Genomic DNA, 21,212 nt, shown 5'->3' on the forward strand with positions numbered 1-21,212 from the left:
ACTACGCTGGAGGGTTCTCCATTGGGATCATAACTCCCTGACTGCAGGACATCCTGGGCAGTCGAGGTCGCTGACCACTCTTCAGCATTTCTACTGGTGGCCTACTATGAACAAGGGTGCACAGGCCTATAAGAAGTCTTGTCCCACTTGCACCCGCCACAAGCCTCCAGTGGGACGCCTGTGGAGATTCTTGAAACCGCTGCCTATTCCAAGTGAGCTGTGGACCCATATCATGATGGATTTCATTGTGGACCTTCCTCCTTCCGGGGGCATCAACACCATTTGGGTCACCGTTGACCATTTTTCCAAAATGACCCACTTCTTGGCTCTGCCTGGCCTTCCTTTGGCACTGCAGCTCGCACAATTATTTATTCGCCATGTGTTCCAGCTCCACGGTCTTCCAAAACATATCCTATCGGACTGCAGAGTCCAATTTACTGCCCGATTCTGGAGGTCCCTCTGCAAAAAGTTCAACGTCTCTTTAGATTTCACCTCTGCTTATCACCCCCAAGCCAATGGGCAAGCAGAGAGAACTAACAGGACTCTTAAAAACATTATTCAGGACTATGTTAATGTCCAGCAGAATGATTGGGCCGACCTCCTTCCCTGGGCTGAGTTCACCTTGAATTCACATCTGTCTTCATCCACCGCTTCGTCACCTTTCCAGGAGGTCTATGGACAGCAGCCTCTGCCGCCACTACTGTTTCCGTTATCTGTTCCCTTAGCAGCGGCCCAGTCAACCGCCCAGGAGTTGCATCAACTCTGGAACAGCATGAAGCAGTTGCTACAGCAAGCAGCCCAAAGGGCCAAGAAGTTCTTTGATGCACATCACCGAGAAGCTCCAACCTCGGGCCAAGGGTCTATGAAACCTACAAAACCTAACAGGATTGTCTACTAAAGCACTTGATTATGGGAAGCCTGCTGCCTTAATTTCTTTATTCATAAATACTTCAGTTTTAGGGGATCTGTCAGCAGAGCAGCAAGATCTTTCACTGGATAAGAGCTGAGAGGGCCTCTAAAATTTCAGGTTTTTTTCCCTCTGGGAACTTTCTAAGGACTAGCTAAGGTAACTTTGGGGGAACTGAATAATCTCTATAAAGGTATTTTTTCAGGGAACTGCTGGTGATTCTCAAGCTATTTTCTTCAGGGGAAGGTAGGGTAAGTAGTGTAATTAACAGTACCTATGCCACAACTTAGCAATCCTCAAGCTTTTGCCCTTATATGGATAGCATTCTGGAAGGCAAAGGTTGCAAACTACAAGGTCCATATTCAACTTCTATGTGGCTTGTCTAGTTAGCCAGATAAACCTATCCAGCTAACTTAGCCTGTATATTCAGTGGCACAAGTGTGCCATTAAATATATCCAGACCTGTGGGACAACCAGACTTAGCCGGATAAAGTATCCAGCTAATTGGAGTTAACAAGATACCTTATCTAGGAAACTCACCTCCTTTCAGTTATGCTTTTGCCCTATCCCACTCACTAGCTGGCTAGCTATTTAGAAGAATAAATAGTTACCGCAGCAACAGAAAAATGAAACAGTATTGATGCCATTCAGCAGGCCTACAATTTATAAGCCACATGATTGTTCAAACCAAAATTTAAGTTTTAAGATTGTTTTATTGGTTTGTATATTTATTGTTATTACTTGAACTATAAATGTTTTTTGTAAATCGCCTAGGATTGTGGAAAGATGAACAATAAATTAATAAATACATAAATAAATAAATATGTAGTACCCACTGATCCTTGGCATATCAGCTGCCGCCACTTAGCCGGAGAAGTCAAAACTTATCCGGCTAAGTGGTACTGAATATGGACTTAATTGTGGCAATTAAATTAACAGGGTAATCTTATAAAATATAAATATAACCAAATCTTCCAATATCATTTGGCCTAAAACAGCTCTCAAAACAGCTTATATAATAATAATATTATCAACACAGATGTCCAGCAGCAAAATGGGGACTATCCAACATCAAGTGCGACATATATGATTATCTCCCAGTTGGGGAAAGGTTGAATGTGTGCATCAGCTTCAAAGAATTTGTGGCCCTCAGGAAACAAATACGATCTTTGGAGGCCATTGTTACAGATCTGGAGGAGTTTAGGGAAATAGAGAAGAATATTGATGAGACCTACAGGAACTATGTAGAACTAGTGCCATTCTGGCAGCCCTAGTGCAGTCACAGAGGAGCAAGGTCACAAGGTAGAAGAGCATGAACCTTGCACAGCAGGAAGTGCTTCTATAGAAAAGACTAGTAATGCAAGTAATGCATTATCCTCTTGTGCTGAGGATAAGTCTCCTATGTGAGGGCTCATGACGGAAAGGTTAAGGCAACAGTGGTCACGTGATTCTATTTTCAGGACATAGATAGTTGGATAGTTCGTGGTCATGAAGATTGCATGGTAACTTGCCTACCTGGTACAAGAATAGTGGATTTATATAGACACATACATATAATTTAGGGAGTGCTAGGAAGCAGCATGCCATTATGGTATATGTTAGTATCAAAGACAGAGGGAAGAACAGCAAAGAAGGTCTAGAAGACAAATTTAGGCTATTAGGAAGGAAGCTGAAATGCAGAACCTCAAGAGTAGAATTCTCCGAAATGCTACCTGTTCCATATGGAGGCCCACAGAGACAGGCAGAGCTCCAGAGTCTTAAGGCATGGATGAAATACTGGTGCAAGGAGGAGGGATTTAGATTTATAAGAAACTGGGAAATATTCTGAGAAAAGAGGAACTTATTCTATAATTATGGCCATTACCTAAGCCTGCTTGGAACCAGGCTGCTGGTGGCCATTTTGAAAACACAGAGCTATGGAGCAGATGTGACTGGGCATCACTCCTGTTTGTAGAAGATTAAGAAGGGTTTGGAGGGGTGAGTGGAGGTCAAATGGGTCCTGGAGAGGGCCTTTTATTTCCACAGGCTTGGTAGGCAGGAGGGTACACCTTTATCTAGCAAGTTTCTGCAGAATTATGCTTATCATCACTCTAATCCAAATGCCTCTTTTAATAACCATGTTTTTAGAGGTTTTCTAAATTCCTTAAAATCTGTCATTATTCAACTTGCTTAGGCAAGGAGTTCCACAGGATGGGATCTGCCACTGAAAATGCTTTCTCTCTAGTCTTTGTGAGCAGATCTAAGAACATGTGCTGGTTTAAAGATTTTAAAACTGAAAAAAATCCAGGGTAAAGATATATTCGTGAGAAGCTAATAAACCTCCCACGGCCCCTACTGATGACGTTGGCCAGCCCTGCTATTTAAGACAGGCTCTGGCAATCAGAGCCTGCCTTGCAACAGGTCTCCACACTGTCCTGTTGTGCTCTTTGTTGCCTGTGTTCCTGCTCCAGTTCCAGTTCCTGCTCCAGCTCCTACTCCAGTTCCAATTCCTGCTCCAGCTCCTGCTCCAGTTCCAGTTCCTGTTCCTGTGCTCGTATTCTGGTCCTTTCTCCTTTGACCCAGCCTTCCTCTTCCCTGCGGATGGATCTTCTTGGTTTGACCCGGACTTGGACCCGACTATGAGCCTTGCTGCCTTGCCTTTGACCACTTGTCTGGACCTGACTATGAGTCTTGCCTCCTTCTGCTATCTTTTGCTGGGACTCTCCGGTAGCCACTGCCCTCTGTGTTACCACCCTTTGGCCTACCCTTTGGGATCATTCCCACGGATGCCCACCTAAGTCCAGCTGGCCCCGGCACCCAAGGGCTCAACCTGTGGGGAACAAGAGCTGGTATTGGCGAAGCTGCAACTGGCCTCTGCTTCCCATCCGGCCTTGCCTCCCGATGGTGGGGACCTGTGGGGTTCTCTCCCACAGGTGGTGTCAACACCAACTTGGGCCAAGAGTCCACCTCCATAACAACAGGTTTCTATAGATCCATATTCTAATAAGTGTTTTGAAGATGTACTTTTTCTCCATTATCTCTCTGTTTTCTTAATGTCCATTTTACATCTTTCACATTTGATGTGATTCAGTAGGCTCTGTTTTTGCATACAGAACAAACTCATTTAGTAGGGGCTAATTCATCTGCTATTATTTTTAGGGCTGAATTCCAGCCTGTAACTGCCATTTCTAAGATGTTACTATTTATTTTTTGAAGTTCTTCTGGTAGATGTTGTTCAAGAGGAGTCTGGATGCATTCCTGGAAGACAAAGAAATAAATGGATATTAGAGACTGGATGGAGGCCCAGTGGTGTCACACTTTTATAGATCTAGTTTTCATCTGGAGACTCTGGGGCCACTATCCGAGACAGGATACTGGGCAAGATGGACCATTGATCTGACCCAGCCTGGCCATTATTATGTTCTTGTGCCTAAAAAGGTTTTAACTGTACATATTAGTTTCCCATCTATTAACTGTTCCTACTTCTCTGGTGCACAACTCAATGCCAGTCCTTATTCATGCTCTCTGAAGTTGGCTAGAGTTCCAAAGAATCCTTTCTAATCTTCTGAACTTCCCAAGATGGCTCAGATAATGAGAACAATGGATTTGACTAGAGGCTGTAAACTATGAATTTCCTTCTCTGAGCCTGCAGCCATGTTCTTGTAAGATGGGAGCAAGGCCATGTTATTTCATATCTTATGCTTCAGAAGGCATTTTGTAAAATGTTAAACCAGACCTGGCACTGTTTTAACATTACAGTCCCAAGAAAGCAATTTCTTCAATAATAGGTTATTGCATCTTTATTTAGTACATTATAATGTATTATCAGGATTGCATTGCTGAAAATTATTATTTGTAGCTCATATTTAAGTTGTTTGCACGATAAATATAGTAGATGATTAGCTACATTGAAGATACTTGTTACAGCATTCCCTGGAAAATGTTTTTTGGTGTTTTGCTATATTGCTTGCATCCAAAAGATGCAAGTTTCTTGTGCATCCATAAAACTATACCTAACACTGAATTGTTTCCATTATAAACTTTGGGGGTTTTTTTTCTTTTTTTTTTTTTTGGGAGGGGGGGAGGGAGACTTAAAACTCAGTCATTTAATTTCAAATCTATCTAAAACCTAGCATGCAACTTAAAAAACTGAATTAATTTTTGTTTACTAAAATTTTGTTTGTATCCACCGAGTTTTTGTTTTTTTTTAATAGATCCATGATGATTAAATACTTTGGACTCAGTAGCGGTGCTGCACACTGCCATGCAAGAGAAGTGAGATCAGTTCTTAAGCTTGGCGTTTGTTCAATGGGATGGCTAGGGCTGAGGATACTTTGGAGGAAGCATTATACCTCCTGGGATGGAGAGAGTCCCAGTGATCCTGCAACAGCAACACCTACTGATTGGCTTAAGGGTGTACTTGATCTAGATTCTGTAGGGAATTATAGTTTGTGCATCTCAGCCAGAGGACTTTTGCTGAGATGACTAGGCTAGATGGGAAGATATTAAAAAGAGGGAAACAGAGTCTCATAGCACTGTAGCCCAAGAAGAAGAAGACTTTGTCTGAACTGGAAGCCTGAAGCAGCAGGAAGAACTTGCTATGCCATAAAATAACTTATAATGTTATAAAATCATAAGGGACAGCAAAGGCAGTCCAAAATGTTTTTTTTAATGTGCAAGGGTTAACTTCCTGTTAAAGTAGGACCATCAGTCAGCCTAGGTCAAGAACATGGGGAAAAGATGTGAATCAGAACTGAAGAAATTTAGGGATTTGCTATTGAGAGCAGGCTCACTACAGAATCATATAAGAATTTATGCTCTAGACTGGCGATGACCAACTAGCATGCAACCTTTAGATTATTTTACCATGGCATACCATCTGGGCATCATAATTTGCAGAAAGGAGGAGTGGTAGGCTTCTATCTATAGGTGGGAAGGAGTCGTGGCATTGCCAGTGGGAAGAAAAAGAATTCAGAGGACTAAGTGGCCCTGCAACTATGCAGTAAGAAGGGGATCTCAGCAGCAGTAGAACCAAGAAAGAAACTTCCTGTGTTGCCTCATTGCCCCTGCCCCTCACTCTCATGCTCCCATTACTATTGGGACGCTACTTGGGGACTTGCTGTACCACACTGCCAGATTCCAGTTTGTTGGTGAAAAGCCTATTGAATCAATATTAAAAAGATCTTAAAGAAACAACATCAAGAGATTGTAACCATTTGCTAGACTTTTCCTGAACACCCAAGGAGGGTAGGAGAGAAAAAAGAAGAAGGTAAGAAGCATAAAAAGGACATGACAAAACAACTTATAAAAAGAATAACATTTTATAGTTACTCATATATACATTTTTAAAAAGTTCCAAAACAACAATAAATATTTCAAAACAACAGACACAACAAATATCATTCAATAATAATTAAAACCAATAAGGATATAACAAATTTCCAGCTTTCCATACCTGGGAACTTTTGAATTCCAGTCACCCTAATATTGTCCTGAATTAATGGGGGAAAGGGAGCTGCACACAAACTTTGTCCACTCTCATATATACACAATTAGCCAGATAATGTGTCCTAGATATTCAGTGAGATAAAGGTCTCACTGAATGTCCCCAATTAAAGTTATCCAACTAAACATAGCCCCCTCCCCAGAACACATTTAAAATGCCCCTTTTATATCCGGCTAAATTATAGCTGGATAACAACCTATCTTGCTATCTTGCATGAGCCCCACAAGAAGTGCTCGTGCAGGTACCCTACACATTCCTTCCCTGAAGGCTGCGCATCTGTCCCTCACCAGAGAAAGGGCTTTCTCCATAGCTAGCACCTACCTCTGGAACTCCCTCCCCCCTTCCCTCCGAATAGAACCATCACTTAACAAATTCAAAAAAGGAGTCAAAACATGGCTCTTCAAGCAGGCATACCCCGATTCAACCAATACGTAGACTTCTCCTAAATGGACCTTTCTAAGAATCCCCACTACCTGCCCTCCCCCCCTCCTATGCCCCTCCCCCCTTGCTCTTCTCCTTTTCCATCTGTGCCCCTAACCTCCCCCCTTGGAACTTTGCTGCACTTCATAACCCCTGTACCACTTTCTCATTGTTAAAGATAAAGGGGCGGATTTCAGAGCCCTGCTCGCGTAAATCCGCCCAAAACCGGGCGGATTTACGCGAGCAGGGCCCTGCGCGCCGGGAAGCCTATTTTACATAGGCCTCCCGGCGCACGCAGAGCCCCAGGACTCGCGTAAGTCCCGGGGTTCTCCGAGGGGGGGCGTGTCAGGGGCGTGTCGGGGGCGGGCCCGGTCGTCGCGGCGTTTCGGGGGCGTGTCGGCAGCGTTTTGGGGGCGGGTACGGGGGCGTGGCTATGGCCCGGGGCGGTCCGGGGGCGTGGCCACGCCCTCCGTACCCGCCCCCAGGTCGCGGCCCGGCGCGCAGGAGGCCCGCTCGCGCACGGGGATTTACTTCTCCCTCCGGGAGGCGTAAATCCCCGGAGAAAGGTAAGGGGGGGGTGTAGACAGGGCCGGGGGGGTGGGTTAGGTAGAGGAAGGGAGGGGAAGGTGAGGGGAGGGCGTTAGAGGATTCCCTCCAAGGCCGCTCCGATTTCGGAGCGGCCTTGGAGGGAATGGGGGTAGGCTGCGCGGCTCGGCGCGCGCCGGCTATACAAAATCGATAGCCTTGCGCGCGCCGATCCAGGTTTTTAGCAGATACGCGCGGCTCCGCGCGTATCTACTAAAATCCAGCGTACTTTTGTTTGCGCCTGGAGCGCAAACAAAAGTAGGCTATTCGCGCGCCTTTTAAAATCCGCCCCAAAGTTTTCTTAGTTTGTACAAAGTTTCTCTTTCTTTCTTTCTTTCTACCTTTTTCCTCCATAGCTATTTAGTTCTTTTATGTTATTATATATAATCTCAGAATGTTTTTACGATGCTTATATCTTACACCATTTGCGTTTAACTATGACATGTTACTCTGTTCATTGTATTTTCCTCCTTTCAGTTCAATGTAAGCCGGTATGATGTGCCTCACGAATGTCGGCAAAGAAAAGTCAATAAATAAATAAATAAATAAATCATTTATCTGGATACAAGGCTCAATATGCCATTTAAGCCATTTAGATGGGTAACTTGTGAGTCATTCGTCTAAATGGCTTTTAAATATCTACCCCAAATATGTTCATTCTCACACACACACACACACACACACACACACACACAAACACACATGCTCTCTCTCACTCACTCACACACACTATTCTTCCTTTCTGGAATGCACAAGTGGCAGCAGCCTCTACCTTCTGCGCTAACGCAGCCACAAAGACTCCTCCTCTTTCCTCCCAGGGCGAAGGCTGATGCTGCTCTTTTCTTCTGATCATGTGGGCCAATGCTGATCCTGCTCATTTCGGCCACTGCAATTACATCTTCTTCTTCCCGCGCCCACAGACCCAGATGACACAACTTCCTCCTCTGGGCTCATGCAGGAGGGAAGAACGAGGAGTCACAGTCTTTGAAGTCCTACCACTCCCAAAACTGTGGCATGTTATGTGGCCATCTAATCTGTCTTGTGCTTTCACTGGCCCTGCACTCTCTCCCATTCACACACACCCAATAGTGTTGCTCCCTCTCTTTCCCACCCTTTCACCCTCTTTTTTCATCTCACTCCCACCCCATTTCCTTTTCTTCCTTCTCACTCACTTAGCTCTCCCTTACCTCTCCTTTCCCTTTCCTTTAACTCTCCCCTCCCCTCTCATCCCTTCACACTCCCCCTCCCTCTCACTCACTCCTCTACCCCCCACTTCTCTTCCCTTCCCTTCCCTCACACCCCACCCACTGGAACCCCACTGCCGCTAGCATCTTCTTCTTGCCCACAGGGCAGGGGAATCCCGCAGGCTTGTCATCAGTTCTCGACATCTGTAGGACTCTGACATCATCGTTTCGTGCCCTCAGTAGCGCTGCAGGACTTCAAGTCGTCGCTTTGTGGTGGCGCAAGCACCACTGAACATCTTCTGTATCTGTGGGGTCCCCATGTCATCATGCGGCGGCAGCAGCGGTTCCAGCAAGTCTTCTTCATGCCCGCGGAGCCTGGGATCCCTGCGGGCATGTCATCATTTCCCAGCCACATCACTAGCATCCTCTTCTTGCCCCATGGGGGATTCCACATCATTTCATGATGATGGTGCCGCTGCTAACTTCATCTTCCAGCTCGTGGGGCTTGGGATCCCCATGGGCATGTCATTATTAGGTGCCGCCACCACCAGCCTCTTTCTCCCCTTGGATGTTTTCCATTTAGAAGCAGGGTGAGACAGCCATCACAGAGCTGTTTTGGGACATTTTCTGCTGCTCCAAAATTTTGCACACTAGATCCTCCTAGGGTTACTCTGGAGTGGATGTGGGTATGGTGGTCAGTTTTTCCAATGCATATACATCTCTTTTGAGGATTTACTTGTAAGGGACCACTATGTCCCTCATTAGCTAAATTGCTCCTAGTTTAAGCCCTAGGCTAGGATTCACTTGTTAGCAACTTATCTCTTGCAGGCACCTCCACAGAGGCTTGCCTGGATTGGTCAGCCAGCTCCTTAAATGCAGACTGGGCAAAAGGAGAAGCGGGGGCTTTGCTTCAGTTTCTGAGATGGAGTTTTGAGAGAAGGAATTATGGGTTGTGTTCCCCATTTTGGCCTCCCAACTAGAAAAGGGAAGAGAATCTGCTCTGGCCAGGTCTGGAAGGGATTGTCTTGATGAAAGTGGAAAAGGAGTTGTTTGGAGGAGCAGTTAATTTTTTTCTAAGATTTCTGCTTTTTGGGAGACTGTTCCTGCCCAAGAAGGATTTGTACTTCTGCCTTGGGAAATCAGGATAATGTGCTATAATTCTCTGCCACTCATCAAAGGAAGGAAAGCAATGTCTTGACAGAGAAGAAGAGAGAAATGTTTTGCAAAGAGATTTGTTCTTGTGTATGGAAGGTATTATTTTGCCACCTGTTTCTGCCCATTGAGAAGAAGGAGATATTTGGATTTTGAGCACTTTGTGGGACAGAAGTCCAAGTATACCATCAGAGAGAGAGTGTTATAATTAGTGAGGTTTGGGTGGACCCTTGGACACTGTGGCAGTTGACCATGCCCACGGGGGGAAGTCCCATGAGGGGCCACAGGTTAGACTCAACTCCGGACACACAGAGATTATATCTTTATTTAGACAGTTTGAGAAGCCACCAGAGGTGGCAGTAGTGAGTAGAAGATGTAGCCCGGCTGGGCTAGTATTCCCCAGGACGCTGGATCAGCGGTTCCTCCGGTAGCAGTGCTGTAGTGGAGAGAACTGAGAAAGTGAGTACAATAGAGTACAACTGAGTACAATAGAGTACAACTGAGAAAGTGAGTACAACAGAGTCCCAGATATGGAGAAGCCCCGAGATAGGGAGAGTGGCCCTCGAGGAGCGAGTACCAGATCCCTGGAAGCAGAGAGACTCGTTGGCAAAGTACTCACACAGCGGTTCCACGTAGGAGATGACACTGGCGCTGGAATGGAGGCAGGCCCTCGAGGAGTGAGTACCTGGTTCCAGGGAGACAGCTCTGAGGAGTGTATGATAGTAGTACTCACTGATGGTGTCTGTAGCGAATTCTTCCAAGTAGAAGAGGAGATAGATGCAGGCAGCGGATCAAGGAACATGGGCCCTCGAGGAGCGAGTATCGGTTACCTGATAGGGACCTGAAAGTAGCAAAAGAGGCCCTCGAGGAGCGGGTACTCCATTAGCAGAAAGAGTCCAATGGAAGTTGGAAAGGCAGAGTAGCTGGGTACGGAGAGCGAATCCCATCCGTAAGAATTCCCCTTGCTAACTCAATGGCTAGCAATAAACTGTAGGCTTAAATATCCGGGCAGCATGACGTCATCACAGGGGGACATCCCTGAGGAATGTGCCAATGAGGAAATAAGAATAAGGGCCGCGCGACACGTGCACCCTGAGGTACCTGTAGAACATGGCGGGAGGCAGCGCCCAAGCCGGTCCGGGGACGCAAGAGAGGACGGCAGGCGGATGCTGCAGCAGCCAGGCATCCATGAAGAGCAGGAGGAGCTGCAAAAAAGGAAAGGAAGAAGGAGTGAAGTCGTTGGGAAGTGATGGTCGCAACAGAGAGAGAGAGAGAGAGAAGAAGAAGAAGAAGAAGATCCAAGTCCTCACTGGGAACTCACTTTCTAACATCTAGAGGGTTGATTCATGCCTAATGTCTGCCTCCATAGGGACACTGATTCAGCTTTTAGAACTGAGGAAAGGGATACCTTGGATTGTTTATTTTTGTGAGAAAATCAGTTGGAGAATGTTGTTGTGAATTTGCCTTAAAGTACTTTTGGTTGCTGTACACTTTTGTTGAACACCTTAGCAAAGTGTCCAGTGTCTGTATTCAGAATCAAAGGTTCCCAAAAGCAAGGCCATCAAAATAGTGAGTATAGCTGAGAGAGCAACCAATGAAAGACTGAAAAACAGTGTTCTGGTCCTCACCTCTGTGAGCATAAGGCCCTGGAGGTTGAATCCTCTTCTCCACTGGAAATAATCCAAGTACCTCAGGGCCTTCAGTGGACTGAGTGGATCAAGAGTCGAGAAAGACAGAGAGTTGGAAGAAAAGTGACCCCAGGGACATGAGTGTGTCCTGCATTCTGGGAGGTCCCCAAAGAGTGGTTGCATACTTTTAGTTTTGTTCAGGTGTAACCAACTTGAGATCATGTTAATTAATTATTTAAATTTGGGATTGCCTGATCAGGGTCAGAGCCAAGGGGCACAACAGCTGAATGTCTATCATCAGCATAGGCAAGGCAGAGTCAGGAACACTGGGATCAGGAATGCAGACAACTCACACTCTCTGAAGAGCAGGACCTGTTGCTGAGGCAAAGTAGAAGCAGAAAGGCACTGTTTAAATACCCGCCTAGCCTCACGTCATCAGCCCGGGCCGTGGGGAATCTTCCCACCACTGGCTCTTTAAATCCCGTGACTCGGAACATGCGTGCACCTAGAGTGGTGGTCATGAGGTGCTGGAGTTGGCGGCATTCAGGGCGCTGTTAGAGTAGGCCACTGGTGCAGTAGGCGGCAAGAAGCAGCGATGGAGACAGCTGAGCCAGGCCTCTGATTGGTGCAAGTGAGGGGACCCAGTCACGGGCCTGCGCGGCTGGTGATCCTAACAAAAAGTTAACATAGTAAACAATGGAAAGTAAAGACAAACATGGTCCATCCAGTTTGCCCAGCTGTGATTCATTCACTTTGAATAGATATACATATACATTCTCATAATGAAACCAAGGGCAATCCCCTTCCCCCTTCCCTTGTTGTTTCTTATCTGACCTCCTAACCCTTTTCCTACCACTGTCCTCCTTATCCATCCTAAGCATGCACAAAATCCATTACAGTGATGGCCTCTATCACAAGCAAGAGTAGGCCATTACAGGACTTGCCATACAATCTTGATTCATTCAACACCAATATTGACGCCAACACCCAGGCCCTCCTTCTATGTAATAATCCTCGCAGCCAAAAAGTTTAGCAGGGAGGTTGTAAAAAAGTAAACAAATATATTTTTTCAAATACAATAAAAATAAAAAAAGTCCAGCCTCCCCCATACAAAGGACTCTGCTTTACCGGCTAATGCCTCGCCATGTTTAGACATTATAATTAAGCCGCCGTTTCTTTTGTTTCATTGCCTTCTCTAGTTCTCCTCAGTTACACTGTCCTTTACCTCTGACTAGCCTAGCCCCAAGTTATCTACCCTGTTATATGTAACTTCCGCTTCAAGTGAATTGTTTTTGTTTAAGTTATACCCTTTGTTACATGTAAACCGATCTGATATGAAATTTTTCATGAAGGTCGGTATAGAAAAATGTTAAATAAATAAATACCCATTGAAGTTTGGGTTTTAACCATGGTTGCTCCATGCAGACCACCTTAAACGTTTTGGAAGCCTGATGCTACTGTGCCTGTAGTACCAGAACGTAATCCATTTTGAAGTGTCATGAAAGGCAGAATATTAATAAAATAAAAATAAATAAAACACCACTGCTGTTCAGTGCAGGTTCTCTTGGAGGCCTAATGCAAGCAAACTTCTGCCATTTAGGGTTGTAACTGCCATTGGTCATCCTTAATCTATTCTAGACAATCAGATTCATCCTTCCTGCAAAACTGAAACCAGGTGAATACTATGTGGTATTTTACAGTCCTGCATTTTCTCCTGCCTTTATCCTCATTTTTTTTTGCACATTACTACAGCAGCTATTGTGTACCTGAACTTTCCCTGTCAGCAGGCTTGTTCACGTGAGAATTCTTTTATTTCATTTTAAACTCTAATATGTCTTTGTGGATTTATAGATGCTTGCATTCATTAAGTTTGCCTGCATTCCACAAAGACAGCGTTTACGTACAGTAATAGGGATAGACTTTCTTTCTGTATAAAGTAATACTTGACTGAATGCTTGATTGAATGTTCTGATATAAACCTATAATTTCAAAATTATATATATTTAGAGTGCAAGTCAAAACAGGAAGTGCATTCCCAAACTGGATACAGATATTTTAGAAGCATAATATTTTCTAACATTTAACTGTCTTGGAAACCCTCTTTTTTTTTTTTTTTTTTGCACATTCCACAGTGTTAGAAATTAAGGGGTCAATTCACCTCTGTTTTTAAGGGGTTCTGGTATGTCAGTCTCTCCTGATATTTGGGTTTTGTCAATGAGCAGCTGTTGTATTCTGGAGATATTCAGGATGATCAAAACAATATTCATCACAGCTCCTGAAAAGATTTATGGGGCCAGCAGAAGGCAGAGTTCTTATAAACACTCCATTAATACCTTTTACTCTATTCACTAGCTGACCCACAAGGGGTATTTCATTTATATACTTTTAAATAATCAACAAACAAAGAAGCAGACCACCTCTCTAATATAATCCAGAAACAAAAAAAGAGGGAAAAGGATCAACAGTCCAATCCACAAACCTTCAACTAAATAAAGGCAAATGACAATATCATAAATGATCTTTGCTTTGAAATTTCAATCCGCGGCCTCTCGCCTCGCAATGGGCCACAAGCCTTAATCAGCTTACAAAGCAGAGTGATATATAATCATCTATCGTCATTTGCTCATATTGGTATTAACCTTTATTGCGATCTCTTACTTTGTTACCACTATATCTTTACCAAACTACCCTAAAAAAGGGTTTAAATGTGAAAACAAAGAATATACTTCCCACCACACTTAAAAATTGAAAAAAAATTTTAGAAAAAATTTTTGAGAGAGGAATACTTAGCCCATGCTTTGTCAAATCTCAATTAATAGAATCCCGACATGAATCATGTTTCGATTGTAGAAAACAATCTTCTTCAGGGGATGTTTTTTCTATAATTCTTTTGCATCAAACGGCCAACATTCTTCAATCACTTCTAAAAACAAACAAAACATATTAAAAGTGCACCTATCTTAAGCTATAAGAAACCCACAACCATCTAACACTATATCCAGTCACAGAATAATTCACACTGCTGCATATCGCTAGAGAAAACTTACCCGGACAAACTCTGTCTCCACCTATAATTTCAAAAATGGCGCCACAGCGTCTATAACTTGCTCTTGATATCTCAACCTTTTAAAGCTCTTATTCGTCGTTGACGTCACCGAAAGCCATAGCTACAAAACATTGAAAGAACTACAAATCCCACATTGCATAGGTCCAAAGGAATAACCACTTCCTATGAACTTCTCTTACATTGCTCCGACCGGGTCAATCTTACTTAAAACACAGACCAATCGATTTCTCGATTTAATCCTTTAGGGACTACGGTATTGAAATAATATATCCATTTCTGCTCTCTCCGTAGAAGATAGTTATCAAAGTCACCCCCTCTATTGTTAGGTACCAGCTGTTCAATAACCGCAAATCGCAATGTGTCAAAAGAATGACAATGCTGTAGACAATGTTGCACAACAGGCGCTTCCACACGTTGTCTCGCAATGGCACTCTTATGTTCAATTATACGGGTTTTTAAATTGCGTTTGGTTTTCCCAATATATAATAGAGGGCAAGGACACCACAAACCATAGATTACTCCTTTAGATTGACAGTCTGTGTGCGATTTGAATTCAAATTTTCCTTTAGCAAAAAAAGGAAGAACCTCTCCTGAAAATGATTGGCTACAGACGCTACACTTTTTGCAAGGAAAATGACCCTTAGGCTCTACACTGTCAGCATCAACTCTTAAAAATTCATCAGAGAGATCAGAACAAACCATCAAATCTCTTAGATTTTTATTGCGCTTGAATGCAAAACGAGGAACTTGCTGTAATTCTGCATGCAAACTAAGCACATGCCAGTACTTCTTAATAATATTCTGAACCAAATAAATCTGAGAAGAATAAGGAAGAACACATGTAGTATTGGCAGGTGACGACCTATCTTGAGATGACAAAAATAAAAGGTCACGATTTATCCACCTGGCACGTTTGTATGCCTTTTTAATGATTTTTACAGGGTAACCCCGCTGTTGAAAATTAAACATTAGTTGTTTGGCTTTCAATTTATAATCTAACACATCAGAGCATAACCTTCTGAGCCGCAAAAATTGACCATAAGGCAAGTTTGATCTCAAATGGTATGGATGACAACTCTCAAATCGAAGTAGAGTGTTCTTATCTGTAGGTTTGCGGTATAGAGAAAAACTAAACCCAGTAGTATGCAAAGAAATGGAGATATCTAAATAAGCAATGCAGGATTTGTCAAACGTATAGGTAAATTTAATATTCATATCGCAAGAATTCAGCCATCTCATAAACGACACAAACATATCTTCATCACCTTCCCACAATACCAATATGTCGTCGATGTATCGACGCCAAAACTTCACCAGATTAACAAAAGGATTTATAGACAGAAATTTGTCCTCAAAGTCCCCCATATAGAGGTTCGCAATATCCGGTGCCATGGCAGCACCCATGGCGACACCCCTGCATTGTAAATAATATTCTTCACCAAACTTGAAGAAATTATTCTTCAGAGCGATGTCAGCTAATGATGAAATAAACGCTGCTGGAGTCCTAGAGGATACTGCACTCAATTTAGATCTCACAATGTCAGATGCCTCCCTCTGAGGGATGCTCGTATAAAGAGACACCACGTCTATCGTAGCTAACGCTAATCCAGAGTTGGGAAACAACTGCTGTGTATGTGTATCCAATTGTGTCATCAAATCCGATGAATCACGAACGTATGAAGGTATCTGCTTCACTAAAAGTGCAAGAAACTTGTCCACAAAAATCGACAATGGCTCAAGTAATGAACCCCTCGATGAAACAATCGGTCGCCCAGGCGGTTTAACAAGTTTTTTATGAATCTTAGGCAGGAGGTACAGTACCGGCATCTTAGGAAAATCCACTGTTAAAAATCTTTGTTCTTTAGATGTTATCCAACATTTGTGAGCACCCAATTCTATTAGAGAATCAATTTCTAATTTAATTGCAACAGTAGGATCTTCAGATAATTTTAAATAATATTCAGGATCTCCCAACTGGCGGTTCGCTTCTTCACAATAGTCTATGACATTCATGACCACTATAGCACCGCCCTTGTCGGCAGATTTTATTAAGATGGAACTGTCATGTCTCAGATCATTAATTGCTTGGCATTCATCAACAGTCAGATTTAGTTGAAGGTTTGTGGATTGGACTGTTGATCCTTTTCCCTCTCTTTTTGTTTCTGATTTATATACTTTTGCCATTATTATTCACCTTTCAGATCATCATCATCATCACCACTATTTATTTATGACACTCCTTTTCAACAAGAGAGTTCAAATTATGTTACAGATAGGACTGTTGATTATAGTATAACATAGTATTTATAGTCTAACAAATGTGTAAATATAGGTGAACATAATTGCTACAGTATATTACACTTCTTATATAATTATTCCCAAGTAGGTACATAGAGTAAAACCATCTAAGTATAAATAGTGCAATATGTTTTAAGGGCTATATACAGAGTCTTTAAGATGGTATGTGTCATTAGTTCACACCAAATATTGCTTCATTTTCACCAGTTTCCTGAAGAAGAGAAGCTCCGAGGTGCATCTGATATGATGTAGCTGGAAATTTCATAGTCTTCAGACTGAATATGCAAAGGTTTCTTTCCTGGAGCTGATGAGACTCGTTGTTCTGATATCCTGAATTTGTGAGCACAGAGGGAAAGTCAGTGTATAGTCAGTCAATGACAGATCTCCTGAGGAGGGTCAGGGTCAGGCCTTTGAGTGTTTAATAGGCTAGGACAAAGGATCTGAATTTAGTTCGGTAGAGTGTTGGGCTTACGTGGTCAAATTTGTTTGCCTTCATTTTCAAGTGGGAAGCAGCGTTTTGAATGAATTGAAGGCAGCCGTTTAGTGTGTTTCAAATTCCAGTATAGAGGTAATTATAATAGACCAGGTAGGATATTACTGAAGATTAGAAAATGGTTGTGAAAGTCATGGGCATAGCGTCCATAGTGCACAATGTGCACAGACACCACCAACTTTAAAACGGGGTGTACTGTACACACCAACTGCCTGATGGCATAATAAGAAAGGACCTGTCACAGGGCCACAGTGTGCACATCCAAGGGAGTGGCGACAGAGAACAGGAAGAGACCCATGAAGCCGCTAGCAGACCCCATCTCACCGGTGGCCGAGAAGAGGAGCAGAACCGAGAGGTTGTAAGTAGACCCAATTCCGCTGACAGCTGAGAAGAGGAGCAGGCCCAGAAGGCCACCAACAGAACCCATCTCACCAGCAATTGAGAAGAAGAGCAGGCCCAGGAGAACGCTGGCGGCCTAAAAGGGGAATGAGCCTGTTCTCCTGCTCCTCTAAGTGTGCCTGCCCACGTGCAGCCAGTAGATGCTCTATGCTGATCTCGTGCATCACACAGAGGAAGTGCTAGCCCCGTGAGTTTCAAATACCGTGGAGCAGGCACATGAGGAGCACAGCGGCAGTAGAATGGGCTCCTCTTTCTGCTCCCAATGGGGAGCCTGCCTGTGTTTTGTCTTTGTGTGTGTTTGTGAATGGTTACCTGCCTGGGTGTGTTTGTGTGTGTGTGAATGGTAACCTGCCTGGGTGAGTGTGTGTGTGTATGATTGGTATCTTGCCTGAGTGTGGGTGTGGGTGTGAGTGGTAGCCTGCTTGCCTGGGTGTGTATGTGAGCTTGCTTGCCTGGGTGTATGTGTGTGTGAATGGTAAGGTGCCTGTGTGTGGGTGCGCATGTGTGAATGGTAACCTACCTGGGTATGTGTGTATGTGTGTGAATGGGAGCCTACCTGGGTGTATGTGTGTTTGTGGGTGTGTATGAATGGGAGCCTGCTTGGGGGGCATGTGAATGAGAGTCTACATGGGTGTGGGTATATGAGAGAGAGAAAGCATGTGAGAGTGAGAGCCTGTGTGGATGTGTGAGAGAATGTACAGGCGTGTGATAGTGGCAACCTGCATGTGAGAATAAGAGCCTGTATATATGTACTTATGCACTGGAGTGGGAGTCTGCATGTCAGAGATAGCATGTGAGAGCCTATGAATTTGTGTGGAAATATGAAGCTATGTAAGAGAGCATGTAAAAGTGAGAGCTTGTGTGCGTCTGTGAGGGAGAATGGGAACCTGCATGTAAGATCCGGCATGTGAGAGTGAGAGACTGTGTGTCTGTAAGAAAAATGGCAGCCTGCATGTGAAAGCATGTGAGAGTGAGAGCCTGTATTTGTATGTATGTATGGGAGTGGGAACCTGCATGAGAGAGAGAGCATGTGAGAATTGATGTATTTGTGTATGAGAGAGCATATAAGAATGTGAGCCTGTATGTTTGTGAGAACAGAAGTCTACATGTGAGATTGAGAGTCTGCATTTGAGAGAGAGCATATGAAAGTGGGAGCCTGTGTGTGAGAGTGGGAGCCTGTGTGTATGTGAGAGAGAGAGCATGCAAAAGTGGGATCCTATGTGAGAGAAAGCTTGTGCGTGAGACTGGCTTGTGAGAGGAGAGCCTGTGTGTGTGTGTGTGTGTATGAAAGAGGAAGTAAAGAAGACAGGAGAAGAGAGAAGAAACAGAAAGAATAAGAGAAGCCCTGAAAAAGGAATAAGAAAAATGTTGTGAGGCCCATGAGTGGTTCACTCCCCTCCCGGTGCAGCTTTGTGCCGCCACTCTCTGTGGCTGGTGGTGCCGCTGTTGCCACCTTGCCTTCTTAGGTGGCTGTAGTGCCACTGTCCCTGATGCTGCCTGGGCCTGGCTGTCGTTTACTGTGGCTGAGAGATATCGGCAACATGCCCGTGATCCTTGCAGCCTGGAACACTGCCATCTTCCGCTTTGCTGCACAACACTATTCTGATCTTCACGGCCTGAGGATCACCAACTTCCATCTCTCCTTCTTCCAGCATTCTCCTTAGGTGCACACACACACACACCATAGCCCCGGATTTAAAGGGCCCATGTTGGGAAATGTCACGGCATGTAGTTTTATCTGTAGGGATTTGTAGCAGTCCAGCTTGCTCTGTTTGCCTAGTAGATGGTGTATTAGTGTTCTAGGGCCTGGTTTGTCACACACAAGCTCTCACAGGCACATGCTGCACACACACACACATAATGTGTATGTGAGGGACTGAGAGCCTATTGTGTATGAGAGAGGGGTGTTATGGTTTTGAGGTGTTGGAGTGGATTCTTGGGTACTGTAGTGATGGCCACTCCCATGGGGAGAGGCCCCATGAGGAACCACAGTACTAGGCTAGACTCGAGACATGAGAGCACAGAGATTTGTCTTTTATAATACAGCTGGATGATACTACCAAAGGTGGCAGTAGTGAGGTGATCCAGTAGTAGCAGTCCAGGGACCCTCAGCAAAGGAGACCCGTCTCACAATGGTAGATGTTAGCAGCACATGGTAGTATAGGGAGTTTCGGTTGCAGGTTCCCAGTGCAGAGCTGTAGATGAGACAGACTGATAAAGGTTGGATTACTCACTAACGGGCCGATACAGTACAGTGCGTTCCGACGGAGCACACTGTTAGCCGGCATTTGGAAGCGTGTTTTCGACGCGCTAGCTTTACCCCTTATTCAGAAAGGGGTTATAGCGCGTCCAAAACGCGCGTCTAACCCTCCCGAAACCTAATAGTGCCCGCAACATGCAAATGCATGTTGATAGCGCTATTAGGTATTCTTGCGCGATACTTTAAGAAATTAGCGCCTACCCAAAGGTAGGCGTTAATTTCTGCCGGCGCCAGGGAAGTGTACAGAAAAGCAGTAAAAACTGCTTTTCTGTGCATCCTCCGACTTAATATCATGGCGATATGAAGTAGGAGGCCCCCAAAGTTAAAAAAGTTTAAAAAAAAAAAAAAAATTGGAATCGGCCCACAGCTCGCGGGTTGAAAACCGGATGCTCAATTTTGCCGGCGTCCGGTTTCCAAACCTGTGGATGTCAGCGGGCTCGAGAACCGACGCCGTCAAAATTGAGCATCGGCTGTCAAACCCGATGACAGCCGCCGTGCCTGTCAATAAAGAGGCGCTAGGGACACGCTAGTGTCCCTAGCGCCTCTTTTTGCCGTGGGCCCTAATTTAAATAAATTAATTTAGTGAATCGCAGGCACAGGAGACACCAAGGAAGGGAGAGCAGGCCCTCGAGGAGCGAGTACCTGGTATCCTAGATAGGCACCTGAAAGAAAGCAAAGGGCCCCCGAGAAGCGGGTACCCAGGTTAGATGAAATACCCCAAAGGGCAGAAAGAGCTTCCAGTGGCTGCATGGAAGCGGCAGAGTAGCTCAGACCGGAGGCATTCCAATCCTTGCTAACTCGATTTGTTAGCAATTGATGAGCAGGCTAAATACCCGGACGAAGGTGGGGAACTTCCGGGGCAGACCCGGGTATTTCTCACGCTGGCTCCTTTAAAACCAGAAATGTCATCGCTGCGCACGTCTAGGCGACTTCAGGGGGCGGAGCTTTGGCAGTGGCAGCGTTCCTGCCGTGATGAAGGGTTTCTCGGCCTCGGAGGAGGCCCGTGGAAAATCAACTGCACCACCAATCCTTGCCTCGGTGCCCCTGAGGCTGACGGCACGCTGCAGAGGTGGGTGAGCACACGCGACCCTGGCACCCGGGGTCAAGGACCGTAACAGGGGGTGTGTGTGAGATCATTGGCATGCATATGAGAGAGAAAATGGTGAAAGAATGAATGTGTTAGTATGGGTGTGTGTAAATCAGAAAGAGACAAAATAGTTTCTGTGGCCCTACCTCCCCAAATCTACGATAATCTCAGGATGAGTGGAAATCAAAATATCCAAGAATGGAGAGCAGGAATTGTTTTAATCCTTATTAGTTTTATTTATTGGGTA

This window comes from Rhinatrema bivittatum, chromosome 2, assembly GCF_901001135.1.
Source record: "Rhinatrema bivittatum chromosome 2, aRhiBiv1.1, whole genome shotgun sequence".
NCBI lineage: Eukaryota > Metazoa > Chordata > Amphibia > Gymnophiona > Rhinatrematidae > Rhinatrema > Rhinatrema bivittatum.